This window comes from Macaca mulatta, chromosome 5 (assembly GCF_049350105.2).
Source record: "Macaca mulatta isolate MMU2019108-1 chromosome 5, T2T-MMU8v2.0, whole genome shotgun sequence".
In the NCBI taxonomy this organism is placed as follows: Eukaryota; Metazoa; Chordata; class Mammalia; order Primates; family Cercopithecidae; genus Macaca; species Macaca mulatta.
The window spans coordinates 94,926,280-94,953,829 of NC_133410.1; the positions used below are offsets into that span (position 1 = coordinate 94,926,280).

General features: G+C 33.3%; 1 protein-coding gene across 5 annotated transcripts in view; it reads left to right on the forward strand.

The window, feature by feature from the left end:
• ARHGAP24 (Rho GTPase activating protein 24) overlaps positions 1–27,550 on the forward strand; it is a 528,054-nt gene that overhangs the window by 131,783 nt on the left and 368,721 nt on the right. The window lies entirely within an intron of this gene.

A 27,550-nucleotide genomic window follows, 5' to 3' on the forward strand; every position in this document is an offset into this window, starting at 1 on the left:
CATAGCTATGCTGTGCCAAGTTTCTCAGGGTTTAGCCCCTCGGTCTTGGGCTTTCCCTCAGGTGTTGATAGGGCTCAAGTGAGACAGAATATGAAAGTGCATGATGCTTGGTGCTGGCCGCAGACCAACCAAAATCTCTGGGCCTTGGTGTTTATACAGGTGTGCCTCTTACTGTCTGTGGGTCTGCAGTTATAAAATAGAAGCCACAAAATGTGCCAGAGGTAGGGGAAAGCTAAGGAGGAAATGAAAATTTCTAAACTCTTTAAAGATTTCTTCTATTTAAGACCCTTCTTTGTCTTTAACATAAATTCTAATATGTTGTTTATAATGAATGAGCAGAAAGTGGCTTGTTCAAGTGCATGCTCAAAAATATGCATTGAATTGAAAAAGGAAGGAAGAAAGGAGAGAAAAGAGGAAAAGAATAAAACAGGGAGACAAGGGACTGTTGTAATATATAAGACTTTCAGACATAAATAAGGTATACTAATATGGAATTTTTTAAGGATCTAATTACCTAATGCATCTCTGTTTTTGTCAATAAAGACAACAAGTTGAATTTTTTAATTTTTTTAAAATTTTTTATTATACTTTAAGTTCTAGGATACATGTGTACAATGTGCAGGTTTGTTACATATGTATACATGTGCCATGTTGGTATGATGCACCCATTAACTCGTCATTTACGTCAGGTATTTCTCCTAATGCTATCCCACCTCTCTCCTCCCACCCCATGACAGGCCCTGGTGTGTAATGTTCCCCACCCTGTGTCCAAGTGTTCTCATTGTTAATTCCTACCTATGAGTGAGAACATGCAGTGTTTGGTTTTCTGTCTTTGCCATAGTTTGCTCAGAATGATGGTGTCCAGCTTCAACCATGTCCCTACAAGGACATGAACTCATCCTTTTTTATGGCTGCATGGTATTCCATGGTGTATATGTGCCACATTTCTTAATCCAGTCTATCATTGATGGACATTTGGGTTGGTTCCAAGTCTTTGCTACTGTGAACAGTGCTGCAATAAATATACATGTGCATGTGTCTTCATAGCAGCATGATTTATAATCAACAAGTTGAATGTTAACCATTAGGGCAACCAGCCAAACAGTTTCCATGCTGACCACTACTTCCTTGTGGTCCACTGACATTATAAATATAGCCTAGTCTCTGTGAGACTTTATTGTATTTATTACTTACATATAAACAAATGAACAATAGTGTTCATTTCTGTGGCCCTTTGCTTCATATAGTACCTGGTTGATAGTACTCAATGTTTTTTTTTTTGTTTGTTTGGTTGTTTTTTTGTTTTGTTTTGTTTTGTTTTTTTGAGATGGAGACTCACTCTGTCACCAGTCTGGAGTACAGTGGCAGGATCTCTGCTTACTGCAACCTCCACTTCTCTGCCTCCCTGGTTCAAGCAATTCCCCTGCCTCAGACTCCCGAGTAGCAGGGATTACAGGCACACACCACCATGCCCAGCTAATTTTTTTTGTATTTTTAGTAGAGACAGCCTTTCAACTGGTCAGACTGGTCTTTAACTCCTGACCTCAGGCAATCTGCCCGCCTCAGCCTCCCAAAGTGTTGGGATTACAGGCATAAGCCACCGCCCCCAGCCAGTACTCAATGTTTTTAAATATGAATTTAAAACCGAATTTGAATTTAAAATAAAAATTAAACCTGAGGACTTTCTTTAGTTAGAGAGATGGCACAGGCTGCTTAGGTTTGAATCTCGGCCCTCTACCTACTCCCTGTATGACCTGCAACTTCTTAACCTTTTTGTGACTCTGATTCCTCATCTGTAAAACAAGAGTAAGAATATTACCTCTAGCAAAGGATGGTTGTGATGATTCAATACATTATGTTTCTAAAATGCTTAGCATCTAGTAAGTGTTAGGATAAATTTGCTATTATCTAATTAGGATTGAATAAATATACTCTGAAATGGGACCCCTATACAATTCTCTATTTTGCTAAACGTAAACTGAACAATAGAAGTAGAATATATTGGGTATTGCCATCAACTGAGTTTTGTCTTCATTGAGAAATTAGTGAACTTCATTAGCCAGGAGGAGCAATAGTGCTGTTTCTGTTTTATTCTGGAATGTATGCCTCCATTACACTGTCCTCATCCAATTGATCCTCCTTTGTGTGCCCCCAGAATATTCTTGGATAGGAGTGTTACTTTGTTTCAGAAGTGAGTTTTTAATCACTTCTTTTGAAAATGTTTCAGTTTCACTATCAGTTGAGTATTTACTGATTTTTAAGACAATTTTATTTTCCTTTAATATGTTTTACATAATACATACAACATTTTTATTAATTAATCTGGAATGACTTCAGTTCTTTTCTAACACAAGGGCTTCTTTGTTTTTTGTGCCTTCTCTGCTGTTCCCATTATCACAATTGGGAAGACAACTCCATGCATTCCCTTCATGACTAAGTTAGATTTTTTTTATAGTTTTAGATCATTTTTAATTGACACACCATAATTGCACATATTAATGGGACACAGTGTGATGTTTTAATGGATATGTACATTGTATAATGATCAAATCAGCAGGGTAGCTTGCATATCCATCATGTCAAGCATTTATCATTTCTTTGTTGTAAAAATGTTCAAAATTCTCTCTCATAGTTACTTTGAAATATACAATGAAATACTTTGAAGACCTGAAAAAGAGATCCTTACTGCTTAGCATTATGGCACTTCCAGTTTAAATGCTATTAAACTGCACCTCATTAGCTTACCCTATTTTTAACTATTGTCCAACTGATATTTCTAGATTATGTGATGATTGGGCTTAGACAATTTAATGAACTTGTTTATTTGTGTGAGGTCCCTGAGGGTGTAGACTAAGTCTGAGCCAACTTCTTATTGCTCAGGTCTAGCGGAGCGTTTGGCATTAGTATGTTGAAATGAAGAGGTAATGTAGAAATCCGTGGTATGAAGCACGTATTCCTTAGAAAGCACCCTTATTGAGCCAGATGAATACATTTTAATGGATTTGATTCAGAATCACCAACAGAAATAGACAAAATGCAAAGGGTCTGAAATGAGTGAAGCTGAGTTGAAAATATATCAGAAATTATCTCAAGGTGGTTTCTAGCCTCGTGGGGAAAAAGTGTCATACTTATTTCTGACTTGTGGTGATTTTTGCATCATGGTGAACAAGTGTTCCTAGTTTCAAAGGTCTTGTGTTTGCTAGTAACTCAAAAAGTTTCCATTCGTGTTCTCCAAGAGCCTTTTACTGCCTCTTCATTGTCTTTACAGGCCTCCTACAGTAGTGTCTCAATTTTGGTGGCTCTTACATTTTTGCTGGAAGAGTTAGGCTGCATTATGGTTAAAAGCATGAATCTTGAAGTAAGTTAGACCTGGATTTGTCCAGGCTCTTGCTGTGGTTTTCTACAGACATGAAAGAAATAAAGAAAAACTGCCTTTTGGTATCCATTTGTTCATCTAAAAATCATGAGCGTAATAGAAGAGAGGATGTTTATTGTTAAAGAAAATTGGAAATAGAAAAACATGAATCCATTTTGAAAGAGAACCTGATTTCATGGTAAATAATAAAAAATAAGTTTAATTAGGATTTTTATCTTAAAAATATAGAGTTATACAAATAACTATTTCATCTGATATGAAAGAAGTTATAATTGCAAGTATGTGCTACTGCTACATGTGAAACTGGGAAGCATCTTGGAAGGGGATCTAATGTTATAGTTTAGTGGATGAGTGAATATTTTATATTATAAAAAAAGCCTTTGCTTCCGAATGTGACCTTGTAAATGTTGGGAGTTGAACAATAAACTTCCAAATAAATAGACCAACCTGAAGTTATTGTGTGGATAAACTAATATGCATGGAACACCTTTGTCATAGTGTTGGATCAGTGACAGGCACTGCATAATATTAAATCATGTATCTCCACTGGATCCCATGACAATTATCCACTTAAGAAAAATGACAGCTTTAAAAAAGTGTCTGAATTTTTTAGGGCTTTAGAAATTGTGTTTAGCACTTTCTGTTTTTAAAAAAATTTCAGCTTATGGAAAAGTTTGGATTTATTAGTCAACGCTACAAAAATCACTAACTCTTTAGCTGCACTGTCTGACAGTAGTCCCTGTCCCCACCACTTCCCCTCCATCCATGATCCTGATCCCTTCCTTTCATGAGGCAAATGATTCAGGTACATAAGCCTTTGTTAGAAAACATGGAGAAAGACTGGAAATTAAGATGATCCTTTGAATCTATGGCAAACGTCTGATGAAAATATGTACTGCTTACTTGTTGAAACTTGATGAATTAGGCAAGAAAAATCTGAGTACATCTTGCTTGTTTTTAAACTCTAACCTGTCTTTCTGTGGCAAACACATTGTTTCTTTCTTCATTCAGATATTTAATTATAACCCCCTACTTGACCTGTGCTTTTCTCCAGGTTCTGTATAGTACCGGTGGGTATGTTGTAACTGATTGCATACACTGGCAAGGAAGGAATCCTTTAAAAATAACTGGTGCAAATTATTAGGGTAATATTTCTTCTTTGGTGGTTAGTCAGGAAAATATGTGGATAAATTGGGTTCTCTTTCATTACATTACACACACACACACTTAAGACCAGTGTATAGCAAAAGCATCCAAGTAGCAAAATGCATAATTTCATATTTAAATATCATCTTATTCTTCACCCATGAATAACCAGTCTAAAGCTGTATACTAAAAGGAATGCTTTTTGTTTCCATTTAAAATTATTTTTAGTTTTTATTATGAAATGTTTCAAAAACTCAGAAGAATAAACCAATTTAGAAGATAGAGGATACCCATATACCCACCACTCACATTTAATGAATTAACATTTTGCCATATTTTTCATACAATATTTTTATAAAGAAATAAAATGTTACAGATACACAGATAATAGCTAAAGCCCTAAGCCCTATTGTTTCCATTCCTTTTGTTGTTGTTGTTGTTGTTGTTGTTTTTGGCAATCTCACTGTGTTGTTGCCCAGGCTGCTGGTGCAGTGGTAGAATCATGACTCACTGCAGCCACAACCTCCTGGACTCAAGCAATTGGCCCATCTCAGCTTCCCGAGCAGCTGGGACCACAGATGCACTACCATGCCCAGCTAATTTTTGTATTTTTTGTAGAAGCAGGGTTTTGCCATGTTGCCCAGGCTGGTCTTGAACTCTGGGGCTCAGGCAATCTGCCCACCTCAACCTCCCAAAGTGCTGGGATTACATGTGTGAGCCACCGCTCTCAGTCTCCCTTCCTTTTTAAGTTACAGTTTACTATTCTGAAGTTGGTATGTGCAAATGTATAACTTTGCACAGATTTGCATATATGTATATCCATAAACAACTCAACACTAAGCTTATGCTTTAAAAGTTTAATAGATATCACAGTTTATGACTTCTTTTGTAGTTTGCTTTCATCATTCAGCATTATATTTTTGAATTTTATCCATGTTGATTAATTTAGGATGTAGTTCATTCATTTTAACTGCTATGTAATATTCCATTGCATGAAACCTGCCCTGTTATAAAGGAAAGTCTTAAATTTATTAAATGCCTCCTAGGTGTCAGACATTATTATATATATACATATGTACATCATATATATGCTTTGATTTTTGCCTGCAGGTTATCCATTAATTTGATGTTTTGCTGACTGGCAATGCTAAGAATGAGAAACAATTTTATTTTCCTGCACAGCAAAGCCCAACATTTCTGGGATCGCCATATGTCCTCTAAATTCTGTTTGCAGACCAAGTCAGTTCTTTGCTGGGTTTGTCCATTTCTTGGGGAATCTTACCAAACACCTAGCAGAAACCTACTCATATTTTTAATATACTAGCCAGAAACTTGCTTGCCTGAGTTTAGAAGTTTATTAAGTGTATTTTCTATCTCCAGATTATCACAGGCAGCATTTTTTTTAACCATACGTATTGCTAATACATTAAATGGATATTCATTTTTCTAGCCTCCTAGAAAGGAGCTTCATGGTCACCACCTGATCCCAAAGCCAGTGATACATATATTAGGTTTTTGGCATAGTAGTACCTCAAGTCTCAGTACCAGTTCTCAGAACTAGTTATCCTCAGTGTTTTTCTTGTGAGAAATTGAGGAGATACCCATTTGGAGCAAAAGGGAATGAAGACAGAAAAGACAAATGAGCCAAGCTTAGAATAAGAAGTCTGAATTTTCATTTTCTTTTTATTGTGCTTTTAAGCATGCAATCCTTTTCTTTAGAAAACTTTATGGGCAAAAAATAATGATCAAATTGACACAAATTAGTACATGAAGAACTCTGTCATCACTGTTCATAAAATAGTCTCCAAGAAGAAAATAGAAATTAATCTTATGCCCCGAAATGTCTTCTTTATTCCACTGAAATAGAGTGATAGAAACTATGGAGATGGCATCTCATCTCTATCATTTACTAGTTGTATGACATTGGGCATCTGTGTAATTTCTCTGGGCTCAGTTTCTTTATTTGTACAATAGGGGAAATGATACCTACTTCTTGAACTTATTGTGAGAATTAAATTGTAATAAATATTTATATATATTTAGTGCTTAGTAGGGAAAGAAGTCAGAGATTGCATCTAGAGGAATTGTCTTGGGTATTCACGTGTACCTCCCATACAGAAAAGAACATAATTTCCCACTTATTATAATAGCTGCTTTAAGCTCTACATTTGTGGACTCTTAAAATTTTTTATGAATATTTGTTGTTAGAATTTAGAGTCTGAAAGAAAGCTATTGAAAAAATATTTTAATTATTGATCATATTTCCTATCGTTGATTAGGTTGGATCTAAATGGGTCTGGTGAACCCAGCCTAATGATTTTAGCCATCTTAATTAGTAATCAGTTGGAATTAATAAATGATTTATATAATGGCCCGGGGTGAATTTTCAATGCCTTAAAAATACTTAAATATCACATTAATTCCCTTTGATAATATCATGTATCAGGATATTAATCATCCTATGTAACCCTGACATTATTAAAATTGCTCATAGATCCTGTGATTAAACTAGGCCATCAGAGTCACATGAATATTTATTCATAAATTGTCCTCCTTCCTCATCATTACGTTGTTTTTATTGAAATGTAATTTGACTTGGTTTCATGTGCCTTGTCACTGTATTTAATATAAATATAATGTCTGTGACATTACAGTTTTTCTCAAGATGACCCACAGAAGAAATTTCTCTTCAATTTCATTTTAAAAGGATGTGTTTTTCCTTTACATCAGGTGTATATTTGCTGTATAAATACAATAAATTTTCCAAACATTTATTTCTTGATTTGAGTTGAACACAGAAGATTTTGTGCATGCAATTTGTATACTAACTTCCTTCCATCTTCCTTTTTGTTTTTCTACCCTACTTTTCTTTCACCTAAGATTTATTATATATATTGTATTTATTTTACTTTGCTATATTCTTTATCTGTAAGTCATGTCTTAGTTTAAACCCTTCCTAAAACAACAAAAGATAAAATTAATTTTATCAGTGATTAAAGTCATTGAGAGAATTCACTGATATTCAGCTATAATGAATTTAATTTAATATTAAGCTTACCTGTGCAGAAATAAATAAGTCTCACCAGGCTACCATTTTGTAAGGGTTGCTGCTCACCTGGTTTATATGTCCTGTGTGCCAGAATGTTTTCCACAATTCTCAGTTGACTTGAGACATGTATAGTAGCTCATATATCTTTAAAATTACTGGATGTTGTTTATGGTAAGAAAAATATTAATTGAGAATATATAACCCTATGTTATATCATTAATTATGTTGTAATCAGGAAATTATTAAGCAAATATAAGCTCACAGACAGCAGACCGGTGGTTATACAGATTGTAGTATGATTTCTGAATCCTTCCCACAAGGGATAAGTGAAAATCTTAGTTTAAGAAACCTAGTTTTCAATCAACAAACATTTTTAACTCATGTAAACATGGGGGAAGTGGGTGTAAACTGCAAAAGCCTGTGGTCACTAGGGTATTGTTTATATTATTTATGCTGAAAAAATAATTAGTATTGAGTCTATTCCAAGACAGCATCTTTGGCTGGTTTTGAACAAAGGCCGGCTTGTTTGTGTATTTACATTTCTCTGATGCTGGAAGAGGGCATATTTTAATTATATGCCTCAAAGCAGATCAGACACTGGAGACCTTAGAGTTTTAATAAGCACAAGCTGCTACCTTTATGGGAAGAGAAACCTTTATGCCTTTTCCACATCATTGGTTTCTTCATTTCATTTCCAGCCTGAAAACCAAAGGCATAAAACTATATTAATCCAGCAGCTGAGAGGCATATTTGAAATAAAAGATTTGAAGTTATCTGAGCAATAGCTTTCCTGGAATTTCCAAGTAGTTAATATTGTGATGAGAATGACTGACAGGCAGTTAAGTCTACAAAGAATTTGTCAATTATAGCTTTACTAAAATTATTTTTTTTCAGTGTCTGACATTTGAAGGAAAACATTAATTTTAATAATTTATGATGATCTTACGACTCTCCTATTTATAATATTTTAGACACTTCTAGTATTTAAAGCCTTCCAATATTCTAATATTATCTTGTTTGCCTTCATTTTGTATAAACTATAAGGTCTAGAAAAATAGAGGTTACACAAGGTATTATTTGTATTTATGTGTATGTATATTTTTATTTGTTATTCCTAGTTTTACAAAGTCTCTCTCCTTCGCCTATTTGTATTTTTGCTTTATTTTATTTATTTTTATTTTTTTTGAGATGGAGTCTCACTCTGTCACTCAGGCTGCAGTGCAGTGGCACGATCTCAGCTGACTGGAACCTCTGCCTCCCAGGTTCAAACGATTCTTGTGCGTCAGCCTCCTGAGTAGCTGGGATTACAAGGGTGCACCACCACGCTTGACTAATTTTTGTATTTTTAGTAGAAATGGGGTTTCACCATGTTGGCCAGGCTGGTCTTGAACTCCTGACCTTGAGTGATCTGCCCACCTTGGCCTCCCAAAGTCCTGGGAGTACAGATGTGAGCCACCATGTCCAGCGGCTTCCTTTTAGAAACAGTTTTTTCTCTAAATCTCAGATTATAAGAAATAAACCTTTGCATTTACTTACATAACCAAAGAGTAGTAGGAAAGCATAACAGTTTTGTATCTATATATTTAATATAGATATATTAAATATACATACTTGTATAGCTTTGTGGTAAAAAAATATTTAAATGTTAAATATATCTATGATTCATAAATATGTATATGGATTGCAGATATGTTGAATATATCTATATATTTATATTTAAATACCTATATATTATATCTATATTATATACAGATATATTGATATACTTAACATTTTTAGGTGGAATTATAATGTTCAAAAGAGTGTACATTGAAATATGTCCTTCCTACTCCTGTTAGTCAGCCATCAGTTGCCCTCCCAGCAAAAATACCTGTTACTACTTACTTTTGTATCCTTCCAGAGATGTTCAATGCACACACAATCATGCACATATATTGTTTCTCTTTGTTATAAAGAAGCTACACACTATATATTTCATTCTTCAGTTTGTTTTTATTTCCAGTAAAAAATGTTTTTGAATTTGTATATAGTTATTGATGGCGACATGCAGTTATATACCAATTTAATTAGCCTCTATTCATGGGCATTTAGATTTCCAATCTTCTGTTACTCTTTGATTAGCCCCTATTGATGGGCATTTAGATTTCCAATATTCTGCTACTACAAATGATATTTATGCAAAATGTTGTACATATATAACATATCAGTGAGATAAATTCCTGAGAGTGGAAAATAAATTTTAATTATGGTAGATATTTGTAAATTGTTTCCTATGGAAATTTTATCAATTTACACTGCCACTGGCAATGTATAAGAGTATCTTTTTTTGCTTCCAGTTTTATTGATGTATAGTTGACAAATAAAAATTGTATATATTATACTTAAGGTGTACAATGTGATCTTTTGATATCTGTATACACTGTGAAATGACTACCACTACATCCATCACCTCACATAGACTTTGTGTGTGTATATGTGGTGAGAACATTTAAGATCTCCTCTCTGCAAATTTCAAATGTGTAATACATTATTATTTACTATAGTATCCATGCTGTACGTTAAATCTCCGGGACTTATTCATCCTGCCTTAGTGAAACTTTGTACCCATTGACCAACATCTCCCCATTTCCTGTGTCACCCAGCCCCTGGCAATCACCCTTCTATTCTCTACTTCTGTGACTTCAACGTCTTTGGATTTTTCACATATAGATGAGATCATGTAGTATTGTGTTACTGTTCCTAGAGTATTTCACTTAGGGTCAGGTTCATTCATGTTGTGGCAAATTACATTATTTCTCTCTTTTTAAAGGCTGAGTAATATTGCATTGTATATATTTACTACATTTTCTTTATTCATTCATCTGTTGATGGTCACAAGTTGATTCCATATCCTGGCTATTGTGAATAATGCTGCAGTGAACATGAGAGTGCAGATATTTATTCGAGATTACTCATTTCATTTCCATTGGATATGTACCCCAAAGTGAGTTGCTGGATCATACAGTAGTTCTAATTTTTAGTTTTTTGAGGAACCACCATACTGTTTCCCATAATGGCTGTAATTTACATTTTCACCAACAGTGTGTAAGTGTTCCTTTTTCTTCACATCCTCACCAACACTAGTAATTTTCCGTCTTTTTGATAAAAGCCATTCTAACCGGGGTGAGATGATATCTCATTGTGGCTTTAATTTGCATTTCCCTGATAATCAGTGATGTTGAGCACCTTTCATATATTTGTTGGCAATTTTGTTTGTCTTCCTATGTGAAATGTCTATTTGAGTTTTTACCCACTTTTAATGGAGTAATTTGTTTTCTTTCTGTGAGTTGTTTGAATTTTTATATGTTTTTGATATTAACACCTTATCAGTTATATAGTTTGCAAATATTTTCTCCCATTCTGTAGATTGTCTTGTTGATTGTTTCCTTTGCAGTGCAGAAGCTTTTTGATTTGATGTAATCACATTTGTCTATTTTAGCTTCCATTGCCTGTGCTTTTGGGATCATATCTAAAAAGTTTTTGTCAAATCAATGTCATGGAGCTTTTCCCCTATGTTTTCTTCTAGTAGTTTTACAGTTTCAGGTCTTCCATTTAAGCCTTTAATCATTTTGAGTTAATTTTTGTATATAGTGTAAGATGCGAGTATGATTAAATTCCTCTGCTTTCAGATATCTGCTTTTCCAAAAAACATTTATTTAAGAGACTGTCCTTTTCCCATTGTGTATGCTTGGCATCTTTGTCAAATACCAATTGACTATAAATGCATCCATTTATTTCTGGGCTCCCTATTTTGTTCCATTGGTCTATATGTCTGTTTTTATGCTGATACCATGCTGTTTTGATTGCTCTATATTTGTAGTTTATTTTGTGATTAGGTAGTATGCTACCTCTAGCTTCGTTCTTTTTGCTCAAGATTGCTTTGGCTATTTGGGGTCTTTCATTATTCCTTATAAATTTTAGGATTTTTTTTTCTATTTCTGTAAAAACATAGTCGTTGAAATTTTGATAGGAATTGCTTTGGCTCTGTGGATTGCTTTGGTAGTAAGGACATTTAATTCTGCCAATCCACACAGAATATCTTTCCATTTATTCGTGTCATCTTCAACTTATTTCATCAATGTTTTATAGTTTTCAGGATACAGATATTTCACCTCCTTGATTAAATTTATTCCTAAGTATTTTTTATGCAATTGTAAATGGGATTGCTTCCTTGATTTCTTTTTTGTGGTAATTTATCGTTAGTGTATAGAAACACTATTGATTTTTGTAGGTTGATTTTGTATCCTGCAACTTACTAAATTCATTTATTAATTGCAATACCTAATTTGTTGAGAGTTTTTATTATCATGAAGTGATCTTAATTTTTTTCAAATGTCTTCTCTGCATCTATTGAAGTGATCATATAATTTTAATACTTCATTTTGTTAATGTGTGTATTACATTTATTGTTTTGCATATTTCAGACCATCCTTGCATGCCAGGTAGAAATTCCACTTGACCTGATGTATGATCTTTTTAATGTACTATTGAACTTCACTTAATAGTACTTTGTTTTGAATTTTTGCATCTATGTTCATCAGGAATATTGGATTTTTATTCTTTACGTGTATCCTTTTCTGGCTTTGTTATCAGGATAAATATGGCCTCATAATATGATTTTGGAAGTACTGTCTCCTCTTCAATTTTTTTGAAAGAGTTTCAGGATTGGTATTAGTTTGTCTTTAAACGTTTGATAGAATTTTGCAGTGAAGCCATCAGGTCCTGGGATTTTCTTTAATGGAAGACTCTTTTACTGATTCAGTCTCTTTACTCATTAATGATCTGTTCAGATTTTCTGTTTCTTCATGATTCAGTCTTGGTAGGTTCTACGTTTCTGGCAATTCATCCATTTCTTCTAGGTTATCCATTTTTTTTATGTATAATTGTTCATAGTTGTCTTTTATGATCCTTTGTAGTTCTGTGGTTTCAGTTGTAATGTATTTTCTTTTATTTATACCTTTGAGTGTTTGCCCTTTTTTCTCAATCAAATCTTTCTAGCTGAAGATTTGTCAATTTTGCTGATTTTTCATTGATCTTTTCTACTTTTTTCTTATCTCTATTTCATTTATTTCTTTTTAATAACAGCCATTTTGACTGATGGGAGATGGTATCTCATTGTAGTTTTAATTAACATTTCTCTGATGATTAATAACACTGAGCATTTTTCATATGTTTTTCATATGTTTCTTGGTCACTTGTCTGTTTTCTTTTGAGAAATGTCCACGTCTTTTGCCTACTTTTTAATGGAGTTATATTTTTCTTGTTGATTTATTTAAGTTTCTTATAGATTATGGATATTAGTCCTTTATCAGATGTGTAGTTTGCAAATATTTTCTCCCATTCTGTAGGTTATCTTTCTACTCTGTTGACAGTTTATTCTGCTGTGCAGGAGCTCTTTAGTTGAATTAGGTTCTAATTGTCAATTTTCATTTTTGTTGCATTTGCTTTTCAGGACTTAGTCATAAATTCTTTGCCTAGGCCAATGTCCAAAAGAGTTTTTCCTAGGTTTTCTTTAAGGATTTTTATAATTTAAGGTCTTATATTTTAGTCATTAATCAATCTTGAGTTAATTTTTGTATATTGTTAGATATAGGAGTCCAGTTTCATTTGTAGGTGGTTATTGCTCCTTGCTTAGAACTTTTTTTGCTGTATCCCGTAAATTTTGGTTTGTTGTTTCTCCTTTTTTGTCTTAAGATATTTTTAAATTTCCATTTTAATTTCTTCTTTGACTATTGATTTTTCAGGAGCATGTTGTTTAGTTTTTCTGTATCTGAATTTTCTGAAATTCCTCCTGTTATTGGTTTCTAATTTCATATTATCGCAGTTGGAAAACATACTTGATATGATTTCAGTCTTCTTAAATTTGTTGTCTCAATTTGTGGGCTAATGTATTCTATTATGGATAATGTTCCATGCATGCTTGAAAAAAAAATGTGTTGGTATTGGATGGAAAGAATACAGCTACTGTTGGATGAAATATTCTATATCTATCTGATAGGTTCATTTTATCTGTAGTGTTTTTCACATCCACTGTTTCCTTACTGATTTTCAGTCTGTATAATCTGCCCGTTATTGATAGTGGGGTACTGAAATCCTCTGTGATTATTGAATGGCTGTCTATTTATCTCTTCAGTTCTCTTACCATTTGCTTTATTTATTTAGGTGCTCTGATGTTGGCTTTACATATATTTACAATTATTATGTAATAATTATAAATTATTGTCTTCCTTGTCTCTCTGACAGTTTTTGAGTTACATTCTCTCTTATCTAATGTAAGTATAGACACTTCTGCTCTCTTTTAATACATCTGCATGAAATATCTTTTCCGTCTTTAATTTTAATCTATATATGTCTTTAAAATAAAAGTGAGTTTCTTATAGGCAGAGTATGCTTGGATGTTGTTATTTTTCCGTTCAGTTATTCTGTGTATTTTGAATGGAGAATTTAATTCATTTATATTTGAATTTATTATTAATAGGTAATTTTAAAGTTTTTCCACTTTATAACTCCTTTGTTCCTTTCTTTCTTGCTGACTTCCTTTGTGATGTGATGATTCTTTTTGTAGTGGTACGTTTTGATTCCGTTGTCTTTATCTTTTGTGATACACTGCAGGTTTTTTCTTTGTGGTTACCACAAGGCTTACAAAGAACCTCTTATAATTATAACAGTCTATTGTTAGCTTATAACAAGGGAACTTCAACCACATACAAAAATCTTTATACTTTAATTTCTCCTCCCCTCATGTAGAATGTTATTGGTATCACAGTTTATATCTTTAATATATTGTGTATCCATTAACAAATTAGGTAGCTATACTTAATACTTTTGACTTTCAACATTTACACTAAAATCAAGTTATTTTCATACCATCTTTATAATAATAGAGTTCTGAATTTAACTGTATTCATAAATTCATAGTGAGTTTTATACTTACATATGTTTTCACATTGTTAGCATCATTTTGTTTCAACTTGAAGAACTTCCTTTAGCATTTCTTGTGAGACTGGTCTAGTAAAAATTAACTTCCATAGTTTTTATTTGTGTGGGAAATTATGTCTCTCCTTTGTTTCTGATGGACAGCCTTGACAGGTATCTTATTCTTGGTCAGCAGTTTTTTTTCTTTGAGCAGTTTGACCATATCATCCTATTCTTTCTTAGCCTGCAATGGTTCTGCTGAGAAATCATCTGATCAAGTTTCCTTGAATGTGATGAGTTACTTCTTTCTTGCTGCTTTCCAAATTCTATCTTTGTCTTTGACTTTTAAGAATTTGATTATAGTGTGTCTCAGTGAATATCTCTTTATATTTAATCTATTAGGTGTTGTTTGTACTTCATGTATCTGAATGTTAATCTACCTTGACAAATTTGGAGTTTTCTATCTATTTATTCAAATGAGCTTTCTCACCCTTTTTCTTCCTCTGATCCTTCTTTGATTCCCATAATGTATACTTTGGTTCCACTGATAGTGATTCGGAAGTCTCATAGGCTTTCTTCTCTCTTTTTTATTCTTTTCTCTTCTTTCTTTCTTTCTTTTTCTGCTGACTGAGTAATTTTAAATGGCCTGTTCTTGAGCTTGCTAGTTATTTATTCTTCTTGACTGAGTCTGCTGTTGAATATTTCTATAGAATTATTCAGTTCAGATATTAGAGTTTTCAGCCATAGAATATCTGTTTGGTCCTTCTTTGTGATTTCTGTTCTTTGTTGATGTTCTCATTTTGTTCATATGTTGTTTTCCTGGTATCATTTAGTTGTCTATTTTTTCTCCTGTAGCTCACTGAGGTTCTTTAAGACTATTTTTTGAATTCTTTATCAGACAACTTCTAGATTTCCATTTCTTTAGGGTTGGTGACTGTTGCTTCATTTTGTTCTTTTGATGCTGTCACATTTCTATGATTATTCATGATCCTTGTGGCTATTCATTGGTGTGTGCACATTTGAAGAAGTAGTACCTCCTGTAGTCTTTACAGATTGGCTTTAGCAGGATAAACCTTTACTAGTCAGCTCATCCAGAGATACTGAGCAGGCCAACTGTTGGGGTCTATGACGGGCTTGCAGCTGGAGTCTTCAAATGGGCTGGCATGGAGCCTAGGTCTGCAGAGGGATGCCTAGAGACTGTGTCCACAGGAGCCAATCAGAAAGCTAAGTTCATGGGTGCCAATCATAAGAGCATCTTTTCTTAATACCCCATCTAACATTGTACAGTATCTAACTTTTTGATTTTTGGTAATCTGGTGCAAGAATAATTTAAAATATTTTATTTGCTTTTTCTATTATAGACAGAATTAAAGTGTCTTTTTCTATGTTTCTATGCTGGGTTTCCTTTTCTAAAGAATGTTAGCCCATACTTTTTGATTTATAGGAGCTTTTGATATATTAAATAGTTAGTCTTTGTCTGTGACACATACTGCTAATATTTTCCCCAGTTGTTCTTTAACAGTGCTTATACTATTCGCTGCCATACACACGCATATATATACACACACATACAAGTGTATACACACACACATACACACACACATATAGAGAGAGAGAGAAAGAGAAAAAGATGTGTATGGTTCAGTTTATAGAGTTGAAATTGTCTGGGTTCTGCATCATACTTTGGAAGGTCTTCCATACTCTGAGATAATTAAAACACCTTGCTCTTAGTTTCTTTTAGTACGTTTGTTTTCTTTTTTCACTTTTGCTTTTGATCCATCATGCATTTATCTTGGTATAAAGCATGAGGTATAGATCCTTGTTATAGCTGCATGATGATATTTCTGATTAATATTTAGAATTAGCTTGTCCAGGTGGAAAAAAATCTATTACACATTTTATTGGAAATAAATTAAAATTCTAGATTAATTTAGTAGAAATTAATATCTTCATAGTTTAGGTATTCCAATCAAGAAATGATATATCTCAGACTCTTTTGGAATCTAGAAATAATGGTTTAATTTTTTTTTCAAATAGATCTTCCTCACTTTATTTTAAATTTACGGTGGGTATTCGTCAGTTTTGTTGCAATTCCATGGGGGAAGGGTCTTTTTTTCTTAATCATAAGTTCAAAGTATTTGCTATCTAATTCTTTAGAGAAATTTTTGCCAACACCTACTCAGTGCTGTTGGTTGTTTATATATATAAACATATATATATATGCTATTAATTTTTATAATTTTTTTTTTTTACTCAGCTGCCTTAATATAGTCTCCTTTCATTTTTTACAAGTTTTCCATTGGTCCCCTTGAATATTAATGGTAATCAATCATATCTGCTCATAATTTTACCTTTCTAATGTAGTTAGTACTAGCTAACTGATGAAATATACACCAAATCTCAGTGGCTTACAAAAAAAAAGTTTTACTTTACAGTATAGTTAAATGCAATATGATAGGATGAGAGGCCTCTTCTCAAGGAAAAATTCAGGGACATAGGCTTCTTTTGTCTCCTATTTTCATCATCTTGGGACAGAGGTTGTCAAACTTTTTTCTGTATAGGACTAGATACTGAATATTTTTAAGCTTTGCCCAGCATAGTCTTTACTGCAACTACGAGCCATTGTAATTCAAAAGCAATCAAAAACAATATGCCAGTGAATAAGCATAGCTATCGATATGGTTTGGCTGTATCCACATCCCGATCCCGTCTTGGGTTGTATCTCCCATAATTCCCATTGTTGTGGGAGGACTTGGTGGGAGATAGTTGAATCATGGTGGCAGTTTCCCCCATACTGTTCTCATGGTAGTGAATAGGTCTCATGAGAGCTGATGGTTTTATGGGGAGAAAGCCCTTTCTCTTGGCTTTCACTCTCTCTTTGCCTGCCACCATCCATGTAAGATGTGACCTGCTCCTCTTTGCCTTCTACCGTGAGACTTCCCCAGCCACGTAGAACTTTAAGTCCAATTAATTCTCTTTGTTTTGTAAATTGCCCAGTATTGTGTATGTCTTTACAGCAGTGTGAAAACAGACTAATACATCTATGTGCAATAAAACCTAATTTACAACAATAGGCAGTGGGCTGGCCCATGAGCCATAGTTTGCCAATTCTTGTTCTACGGCCTCAGCCTTCTCCACTCGATCCTCTGTATCCATATGGCATGTGTGGGAAAAAGGAACTAGGATAACTTTGAATATTTTTAATAGACAGACTTCAAATTAGTGTACCTCACTTCTGCTCTCATTCTACTTGTGGAACTCAGTTATATGGCCCTGCCTATTGGAAATTTTGTTTATATATGTGCTCAAGAAAAGTAAAAAATAGATATGGTCATCTAGCTAGTTTTCTGCTACACTTATGCTTGACAACCTTGAGATTATTTCTTTTGTAGAATTGTATTGGCTATCATTGCTAGAAAGTGTGAACCAATAAGGGTGATAGTGAACATTGTTCTATGGTTCCTGATGTTAATTACCTTCTAAAATTTGTTATTAATTTTGATGATTAATTTTAAGACTAAGATAGATGTATTTTTATCTTGTTGTGGAAGAATTTGTATTCTTGTATTTTTATTACAAAACTTATTTGTATTCCTATTATTTACCACAGGCTCTGTTTTGGTAAAGCCATAAGCTAAGAACAGTTTGTGTATTTTTAGACAGTTGTGAAAAAAAAAGAAGAATGTCGAACAAGGACTAAATGTGTCCCATAAGTTCAAAATATTTGCTATCTAAATATTTAGAGAAAATTTTTGACAACACCATCTCAGTGCCACACAAATTACAATCTATACACCAGCAGAATTAGTATTACTTAGAACTTCAACACTATTAACACTTTGGGTCACATAATTCTTTGTTGTGGGGGGGCTGTTGTGTGCATTGTAGGATGTTTAACAACATCTTTGGCCTCTGCAAATTAGATGCTATTAGCACTCTCCCACACAGAATGCAGTTGCTACAATAAAAAATGTCTCCAATCATTGACAAATGTCCCCTGATGGGCAACATTGCCACTTGTTGAGAACTACTGCTCTAGAAACTAGTTTGAAATACAAATTTATGGCCTCATCCCAGACCTATGAATCATAATTTCTGGAGTTGGGATCATTTGTCTGTATCTTAAGCTCTTTAGATGATTCTTATTTACACTAAAATTTGAAAACAACTGCTCCAGAATAATTTCAAGAACATTGGAATCATCTGTTCCTTGAAGGCTTAGTAGAATTCCCTGTATAACCAGAAGGTGCTCTGTCTAGGGTAGCATTCTGAAAACATTCTTTATGTTTTTATAAATTGAGTGGTTTAGATTTTCTATCTTTTCTGGTGATATTTAATAAATTATATTATCTAGAGTATTAATCACTTAATTTAGGTATAGAAATGTATTTTTATAGAGAGAACTAAGTAATTTCTTGTGAATCTTTTCATTTTGACTTTAGCTAATGCTTTATTATTTTACTGCTGTTTTAATAGTGATTTCTAATAGTTTCATTTTTTCATTTTTCTAAATTTATTTATTCCATCTTATATTTTTATTAATTCCTCAATTTGGCTTTCCCTGGGTACTTGTGTTATTTTTAAAATGCTTATATGTATTTGTTAATTTTAACTTAGTGAGCTTAATGTAGCTATTTAAGGTTGTATTATCCTTCTAGTCTCTGTTCAGTATCTCCCATGAGTTATGCTGGGTAATGATTTTAATACTAATATTTTTCTATATTTTCTAAAATTTTAAGTTTTCATTTCATCCTTGAAACATGAATTTTTTAAAAAAGAAATTGGGAATCTGAAAATGCTGTGAGAGCATAGAGTAGCATGTTCAACACTGACAGTTTGTTTATGCTGGGATTTGTATACGGGGTAAGATTCATCCAGTTATAAGGCTGAATTATATTGGGAGGGACCAGAAATTCAGATAAGGTTGTATAACTCTATGTTGGAATAAGCTATTGATTGATGACTAAATAAATCTTTTTGTATATTAAACAAACAAACAAAAAGAAACCTGAATTTTTGAAGAGAAAGTTAATTTATATGTTTGATTTTTAACTTCCTATTCCTTGGCTCTTTTTAACTCATTTTCTTATAAATTTCTAGTTTTATCACATGGTTATCCAAAAATACTGTCCATGCTGATTCTACTCTTTTGAAATATATTTCGGTTTCATGTAGTTGATTTTTGAAGGTTTAAGTCTATATCTATCGTGAGTTCAGCATATAACTGAGTTCCATTTTATTTTCTCATTTGTTAGTTTAAAAAATATTTAATAGTTGAGTTTAGCCCATTTACAATATATTGATATGATTGATGTGAGAAGTCTTTCATGTTCTTTTATGTTATGCTTTAAGTTTATGTAGAATAGTTTCTTTCAATGTTTTGCTCTTTGCACTTGTGTTTCTTTTATTTTGTGTGTACTTTTTCTGATAAGATAAAAAAGTTTCACTTGAGTAGATATCTTTAAGCTATAAATTTATATATAATTCTTAATTCTCTGTTTTACAATATCTGTTTACTATTTAAAAGAGGCAATGATTATGTTAACATATTTATCTCACTACCTTTCTTTTTCCACACTCAATGTAGTTGATAACGTTATGTTTCTTAATATACATATCAATGTTGTTAAATAAATGGAAACTTCTCCAATTAGTCTTTGGATGTTATAGTTTTTCAACTAGCTGTAAGAAAAAAGTAATTTCACATTTTAAAACCTTTCCAGCCTTTTCTCTTTATTTCAATGTCTATTTTATTAGCATTTTCAGAATGTATAACATTTATAAAAAATTATACAACCTTAATCCCCACATATGTTTTAGTTAAATAAATTCAATGTTCACTTATTATTTTGCTATAGATTTCCTATTCTTTCCCCTGTTACGAAATTATTACTCAGTTTACTTTTTCAACTTGAGATCATAGCAATATTCCTTGGTTTTGCTTGTTCAAACAAAAGTGTCTATTGAACAACAGTTTGGGTGAGTGAAAAAATTTTGTGTCACATTTTATGCCTGAGGTCTTTGTCACCATGCATTCTGCTATCATCTAATGTTGAATATTGTGATAGAGAAAACTGAGGTCAGACTGATTTTTATCCTCTTAAAAATGATTTGATCTTTTTACCTAGGTATTCAAAATATTTTTCTTTACAAATACTCTAATGTAACTAGGATACATCTATGTGTGAAATAGTTCTGAGTGTATCTTTTGTATCCATAGATCCAATTCTTCCTTTATTTATGAAAAGTTTCCATGAACTTATATTTTAACATTTTGTTTGTTCCTTTGATTTCCATATTTATTATTTTACAGATCATTTAACTCTTTCTAATTTGTTTTTATCTGGTGTATTCATTTTTTTCTTCTACTCTTTTTCTGAACTTTATCACCTCATGATTCATCTATTTTTGTTTTCTTACCATTTGTTCTCTCATCTCTATATAGCCTCAAACCCATATAAAAACTTGGCTTATATTACTGTTTAAAATAATGAAAAAATATGTATTGATAGACAACTAGCAGCTTCTGCCGTAAGTAAAATCTGACCTTCTTTTTCTCATCCTAAGTTATGTGTCATGTAACTGGAGAACTGTGAACATGTGTTGCCCCAACCTTTCTTTTCTTTTATTGGTAAAAGAATAGAGAGAGATGCTTGGGGCAGTAGGCATTTTTTTTTTTTATTTTATTGGGGAAAGGCCTCAGAACTCCATTTCATTGGATTTTATATAATAACAAGAACCTAAGGTAGCTTAAACATAACTGTTAAAGGTAATATAAAAGAAAAACATCCCTGTAGACTCATTGTGTTTTCAGCCTTTTATATCATATATATATATATATATATATATACAATGGTGATTTAGAATTTGATTTTCAGTTAAGAAGTGTGCAGTCTAGCTGCTGAGTCTGCATTAATTAATAGCAAATTAATGTCTAACGGCAGTGTCCAATAAAATGTTTGCCTCTCCAAGCTCCATTTCGCTTTGCAATTGCAATTATTGCTATATGTTTCTTCACACATAAAGGTGTCATTTATAGATTTATATATAAATTTTTTAAAATAACAGGAATCAAAATTATATTTTGTTTTCCCTAATGAGATAACAGATGTTCTAGGATGCTAATTACCCCAGGAACAGTATTATTTACTTAGACTATCAGGCTCATTGATTTTTTTTCTTTTTGGTTTTGTTCCAATGGATAACATTATTTTTTCTTTTATATGTATGCTTGGCTCAAGGGAAACATAATAACATTGTTGTCTAGCACCTACTGTTTTTAGCTTTTAGTGAAACCTGGCTATTAAAATGCTTAGTGTATATGTACTTATAGTGTTACTAGACTGTCCACATGAAAATCTTGGCACCGCTCATATTAGCACTTCATCTGAATGGCTATGTTTTCCTTTGCTCTTCTCACTAGCTGGCATTTTTTTTTTTTTTTTTTTTTTTTTGGCTGTCTCTCTGACTCTCTTGCCCTCTTAATGTGTATCTTATGGGTTATTTGTCAATCTGATTGTCAATTACGCATGGGATGGCATGTGTTTTGTATGGCATTTTGCTTTCTTGAATTGTTTGAGAATGTTTAGAAAGTTACCCAGTACAAATGATTTTTGACAAATTAGCATATAGTCTGCTCTTTCCTCATCAAGTATTTATGTGGTATCTTCCATTAGTATAGATCTGTGCTGCCATGTATTTAAATTGGGCAATTTCTTTTAACTCTAGGCATCTGCAAGGTCCTAAAATTTTAATGAAGATTACTCCTTGAACTGACCTGTCAAATTTATTTTGCTATACGTAAAATACACAATTTCTTGCCAAGAAAGTTCTTCTAGCAGAGTGATATTTACAGTCATTAAATATCTTACCTTTTTACCTTACACCCAGAAGGTGAGTGAGAAGCCCACCCACCAAGATCCAGGAAAATTAAAATTCATTTTGAGATTAAGACTTTAGCTTTTATTCACTTTTAATTAACTATTGTAAATTAATAGTTCAAAAGACGTACTTTTAGGATAAGTATAGCTCTTACGTGCTTCCTAAAATATTTCAGGAGCCTGATTTCTCCTCTCCAAAGTTTAGTTCTGGGTTTTGCAGATTGGCTCTGTAACCAGCTTCTTCTGAGAGTGGAACCCTGTGAGTCATATAATTTTCTTTTCCCAAGGAAATTTTTCTTTGATTTTTGTCATTGATAAGTCTTTAGTTGTGTCCACAGCCACGTTCTGCAGGAACACTCCCCCTTCAGGAGATATTGATTACTGTTTTCACAATTCTTCCTATGTAAATGACTTGACGTTACACCTGCAATTATGCAACTGATGTTTCGCATGTAGTAATTAGCAGTCTCATTCAACTAAAGGATAAAAAATCTCACAAATTATTTAGTCCCCTTTCAATCAATGAATATTACATATTGATGCATATAATATGCAAAAGTGAAATAAAAAGATAACTTGTCTCAGTATTAAAAGTTTTGCTTCGGCCAGGCATGGTGGCTCAAGCTTGTAATCCCAGCACTTTGGGAGGCCGAGACGGGCGGAACACGAGGTCAGGAGATCGAGACCAACCTGGCCAACACAGTGAAACCCCGTCTCTACTAAAAAATACAAAAAAATAGCCGGGCGAGGTGGCGGGCGCCTGTAGTCCCAGCTACTCGGGAGGCTGAGGCAGGAGAATGGCGCAAACCCTGGAGGCGGAGCTTGCAGTGAGCTGAGATCCAGCCACTGCACTCCAGCCTGGGCGACAGAGCCAGACTCCGTCTCAAAAAAAAAAAAAATAAATAAATAAATAAATAAAAGTTTTGCTTCCAGAATTTATGAGCTCTATATACTTAATATTCCATAGTTACTAAATTCAGTAAATTTGTTCTGCCTCCGTTATAGCTAATATTCCTTAATTACTCTATTTTTAATCTCAGCCTGGAGGAAAATTAAGATCATGATAATAACAAACATAGGAGTCCTCTGGCTCAGCTTTCTCTCAATTTTCAGGAACTTACACATTTTCAAATATATCCAAATCCTGGTGGCCATTTTCAGAAGATGTCTACTGTATATTGAATGAGTTATTCTCTTTTGCTCCCAAATAGTAACTGTCAGTTTCTTCCACTCTTGCATTCCTCTTTGCTTCCTCTCCGACATTTCATTCTTACAGGTGCACAAATAAAACACTGTTGTTCATTCTTGCATAAGCAAAAATATCACTTGTGATATCCAGCAGTGTTGGATTGGACCTCTGTTCCTAAGTTACTGCCATCTTTGATGAAACTACCACTGATGCCAGTTCATTTAAGTTTTATTCTTTTCCATTGCTGCCTTTGCTCTATGTCTCAGATTTCAATGCATGGACCAAAAGACCTTTCCAGTAATAAACTCTTGAGATGCTTATAATTATTACCACCCTTTGATGCTTTTCTACTTTCCTTAAAAAGAATATTCTCTTTTCCTATGATTAATTATTTCTCATTTCTCATTTTTTCCTTATCCTTCAAATAAACATATCCACACCTTATTCATCCTCAAGGCCTAGCCAGACATTCCTGAATTCTTAGATGTATACATCTTCAGATCAGGTGAGGAACCCCATCTGTACTTAGTTATAAAGGAACACGTCAAATCATCCTTGATTGTCAGCTATTTGTTTCTGCTACCAAGACCAATATATGATTTTTATTTCATAAAGATTTTTCATAGTGAGTATAAAAACTACTTTGTTATTAATGTCCTTCGGAATCACCAGTTCTTCCTCCCTTTCTGCATTCTGAGTTCAAAACTTTGTTGGGGAAAATGGAGAAACATGAAGACTTAACCAGCCAAAAAGCATGGTGCCAAACCATTGATGTGTACCTGCCATAGTTACCCATTTCTTTTTTAATCAGGAAAGACCTCACTAACACATTAATCCTCAACCTCTCCATTATCTGGTGATCTAGTTTGTGAATGAAGATGTTCAAAGGTGTTGATTGCTTTTTAGTTTTTGTTACAGGTCTCTCATTTGTTGCACCATACCAAGATTTCCAGACCAATGGCTTGTTCTTATTGTCTCTATTATTTATAGCTTACTTTCTCCTCATTTCACTGAGAAATGCCTTCAAATTCTGTCGAATTCCCTGAAATTCTATGAAGTCTATAGATTTTTCTTAACTTATTCTCCTGATATTTTTTGCATCTGAAAGAAACCAAAGTACTTAGTTAACTGCTACACTACAAGGTGAAGTGGCCTTTATTTCATATCCCAGAAAGAATCCAAAGCAGGTAGTTTGATTGTACAAAGGATTTTAATTTTGCTTTAAATCTATTTTTAATTTTTTTTTTTAAAATCTTACCAACGGAGTTTCTAGGACCATATCTATTTTGTATCTTTTCATAGGTACCAATAATATATCTGTTTAAGACAAGAGCTCTCTAAAAATTTTGTTTTAAACATAGCCAATTATTTACTCTATAAGTGAACTAACTCACATTATCAAAATTTCCCTACGCATTTCCTTTTAAGTAGGTTCCATAACTTTGTCTTGCCTTATTCTCCTTGATTTCCTGCATAATGTGATATGATTGACCTTCACTCTTCCTTCTTTAGACTCCACAATATTGCACTTTCCTTGTTTTTTTTTTTTAATGCATCATCTCTCTTTATTGCCTTCTCAGATTTCTTTCCTATCTTTGAGTATTTCCCAAAGCGTTAGTTATTGACTTTACATTTCTTCTCTTCAGATGTTTTCTTACAGTAAATTAGTAATATAAGCTTCACTCACAGATAATATCTGAAGTCTCAACCTTATGGGTGTTCTAGTTGCAGTGTCCTCTGACACTTGAGTGTTCTACTGTTGGTTTGAATTCAAAGTGCCAAACCTCAAGTCATCATGTATCTTCTTGCTCAGCAGACATTAGTTATTTAAACTCTCTGTGTTTCAGCTTCCTCATCTGTAAAATGGAAACATTAATAGTACCTATCTCATAGACTTGTTGGGAATATTACACACACACACACATACACACACACACACACACTCTCAGTGCTAGCCATCACTGTTACTCCTTGACACTACGTTGCTAATTAAATTAGACTGTACTTATCCTCACCCTCTGAAAATGTGGTGGAAATACCACAATTTGGAATTATTATCAATCCAAATTCATCAGCCTTGTGACCCATTGCAAGTCTGAATTTCTCCACGAAATCTCACCTGACAAGTTCAAGGCCAATTAATTTCTCTTTTTTAATGCCAGTTTTTGCATTAGTCATGCACAATAACTTGATACGTATTTTTCTCCAAACCAAACTGTAGGCTCTTAGTGGCATGAATTTGCACTCCTGCTGTCTTACCCTCAGTGTTTTGCTATCTATAGACATGATAAGCACTTAGTAGATAATTTTTCAAAGGAAGGAGTGAGCTTGTGTTCTTAGAATGTCCCCAAAGGTGTTGCATTCATGGATATATAATCATTTTCCTGCATAGATGGATGTGTAAGAAATATTAAATCTAGAGCCAAGTGCAACTGAATAAAATTAATTAAATACATATGTGGCATAGATTGCCAGTGTTACCTAGAAGTACATGCATTTTTCATTTACTCTTAAGGGTGTAATTGTGAACTGATGCATACTCATAAGGTGTCTGAAACTGGGATAGGTTGCCCTGGATCATCTTCCTGGGTAGCGTAGCTATAACTAAAATCATAGTTCAGATCCACTAACAAAAAAGCTGACATGAGGCAAGGTTGTTAATAGTCCAAAGATTTTTCATATCAAATTTTTGGTCTCTATAATCCCAAATTTTGACAACAAATAAAGGGTGTAGTGGAGAACATGAAGAATAGGTGTTTTAAGTTTATTGACATATATTTAGGTATTCACTCAACTGCACTGTTTTTTGAACATATATGTACCTTCTAAGTATTCCTCAATAATAGACTACAACATCTAAATGTATGTTATCAATAGCCATACATTGTAACCACTAACCACACAGGGCTAACTGAGCACTTGAAATGTGTCTGCATGGTCCAAATTTAGACATGTTGTATATTGGTAAAAGATACTTGATTTCAAAAACTTCATACAAAACAGGAATGTAAAAATCCCATTAATATTTTCAATACATAATGATGTTGAAATAAAAATGTTTTGAATCTATTAGATTAAATAAAATGTATTATTAAAATTAATTTCGCTTTTTTTACTCTTATTGATGCAGCTACTAGATAATTTTAAATTACATATTTGGCTCACATCAGTATTTCTCTTATGTAGGCTAAATTAAATCAAAGAGATACTTGAGGTTTTTATTTTTAAAAGGAACAGGTATTAACACAGGAGATAATTGCGCAGAACTAGGCCTGTGGTTTACATTCCTATTCCTAGGCTTTATTCAAAATCTACTTTCCCTTTGCCTTGTCTCCTGAGCAGAAGCTTCTGCTATGCCACAAACCATCTCAGTCATACCACATTCTCGTCCCAGTCTGTATCCTTAGTAATCAGCACCAGGGCAGGCCAGGAATGTGGCAAAGACTTGTAATAACTTGTCTCATCTCCACCTCCATCTTACCTATCATGATGGTCTTGTATGTTCATGACTGTACCTCAGCCCTGACTTAAGAATTGCTGTGATGATTTTGCTAGAGAAATAATTTTGTGCTAGTCTTCAAATACTTTATTTAGATCCAAATACCACATTTAATGATACTTAATAGACTTGTACATGTTATATGATACAACTTTCTCTAAGTAAGATTCTGCCTGACTTAGTGGTTTTAGTTCAGCTGTTCCAATGAATTTAGAGACAAGCCTTTTGCAATTTAATATTCTTCTTGCTTAACACCTTTGGCATCACTTGAAAAACTAAAGGGATACATTCTTCCACTGACATGTGACTTCTCCAAAACTGTCCAATGGTTATGGGAAGAGAGATTCTAGGACTGATAGCAACTTATTTTAAACCTAAAGGAAACCCTCTTCCTGTCCATTGTAATAACAGGACTGTATGTTCTTGCCTTTTTTCCTTTCCTCTCTAATAGTAACGT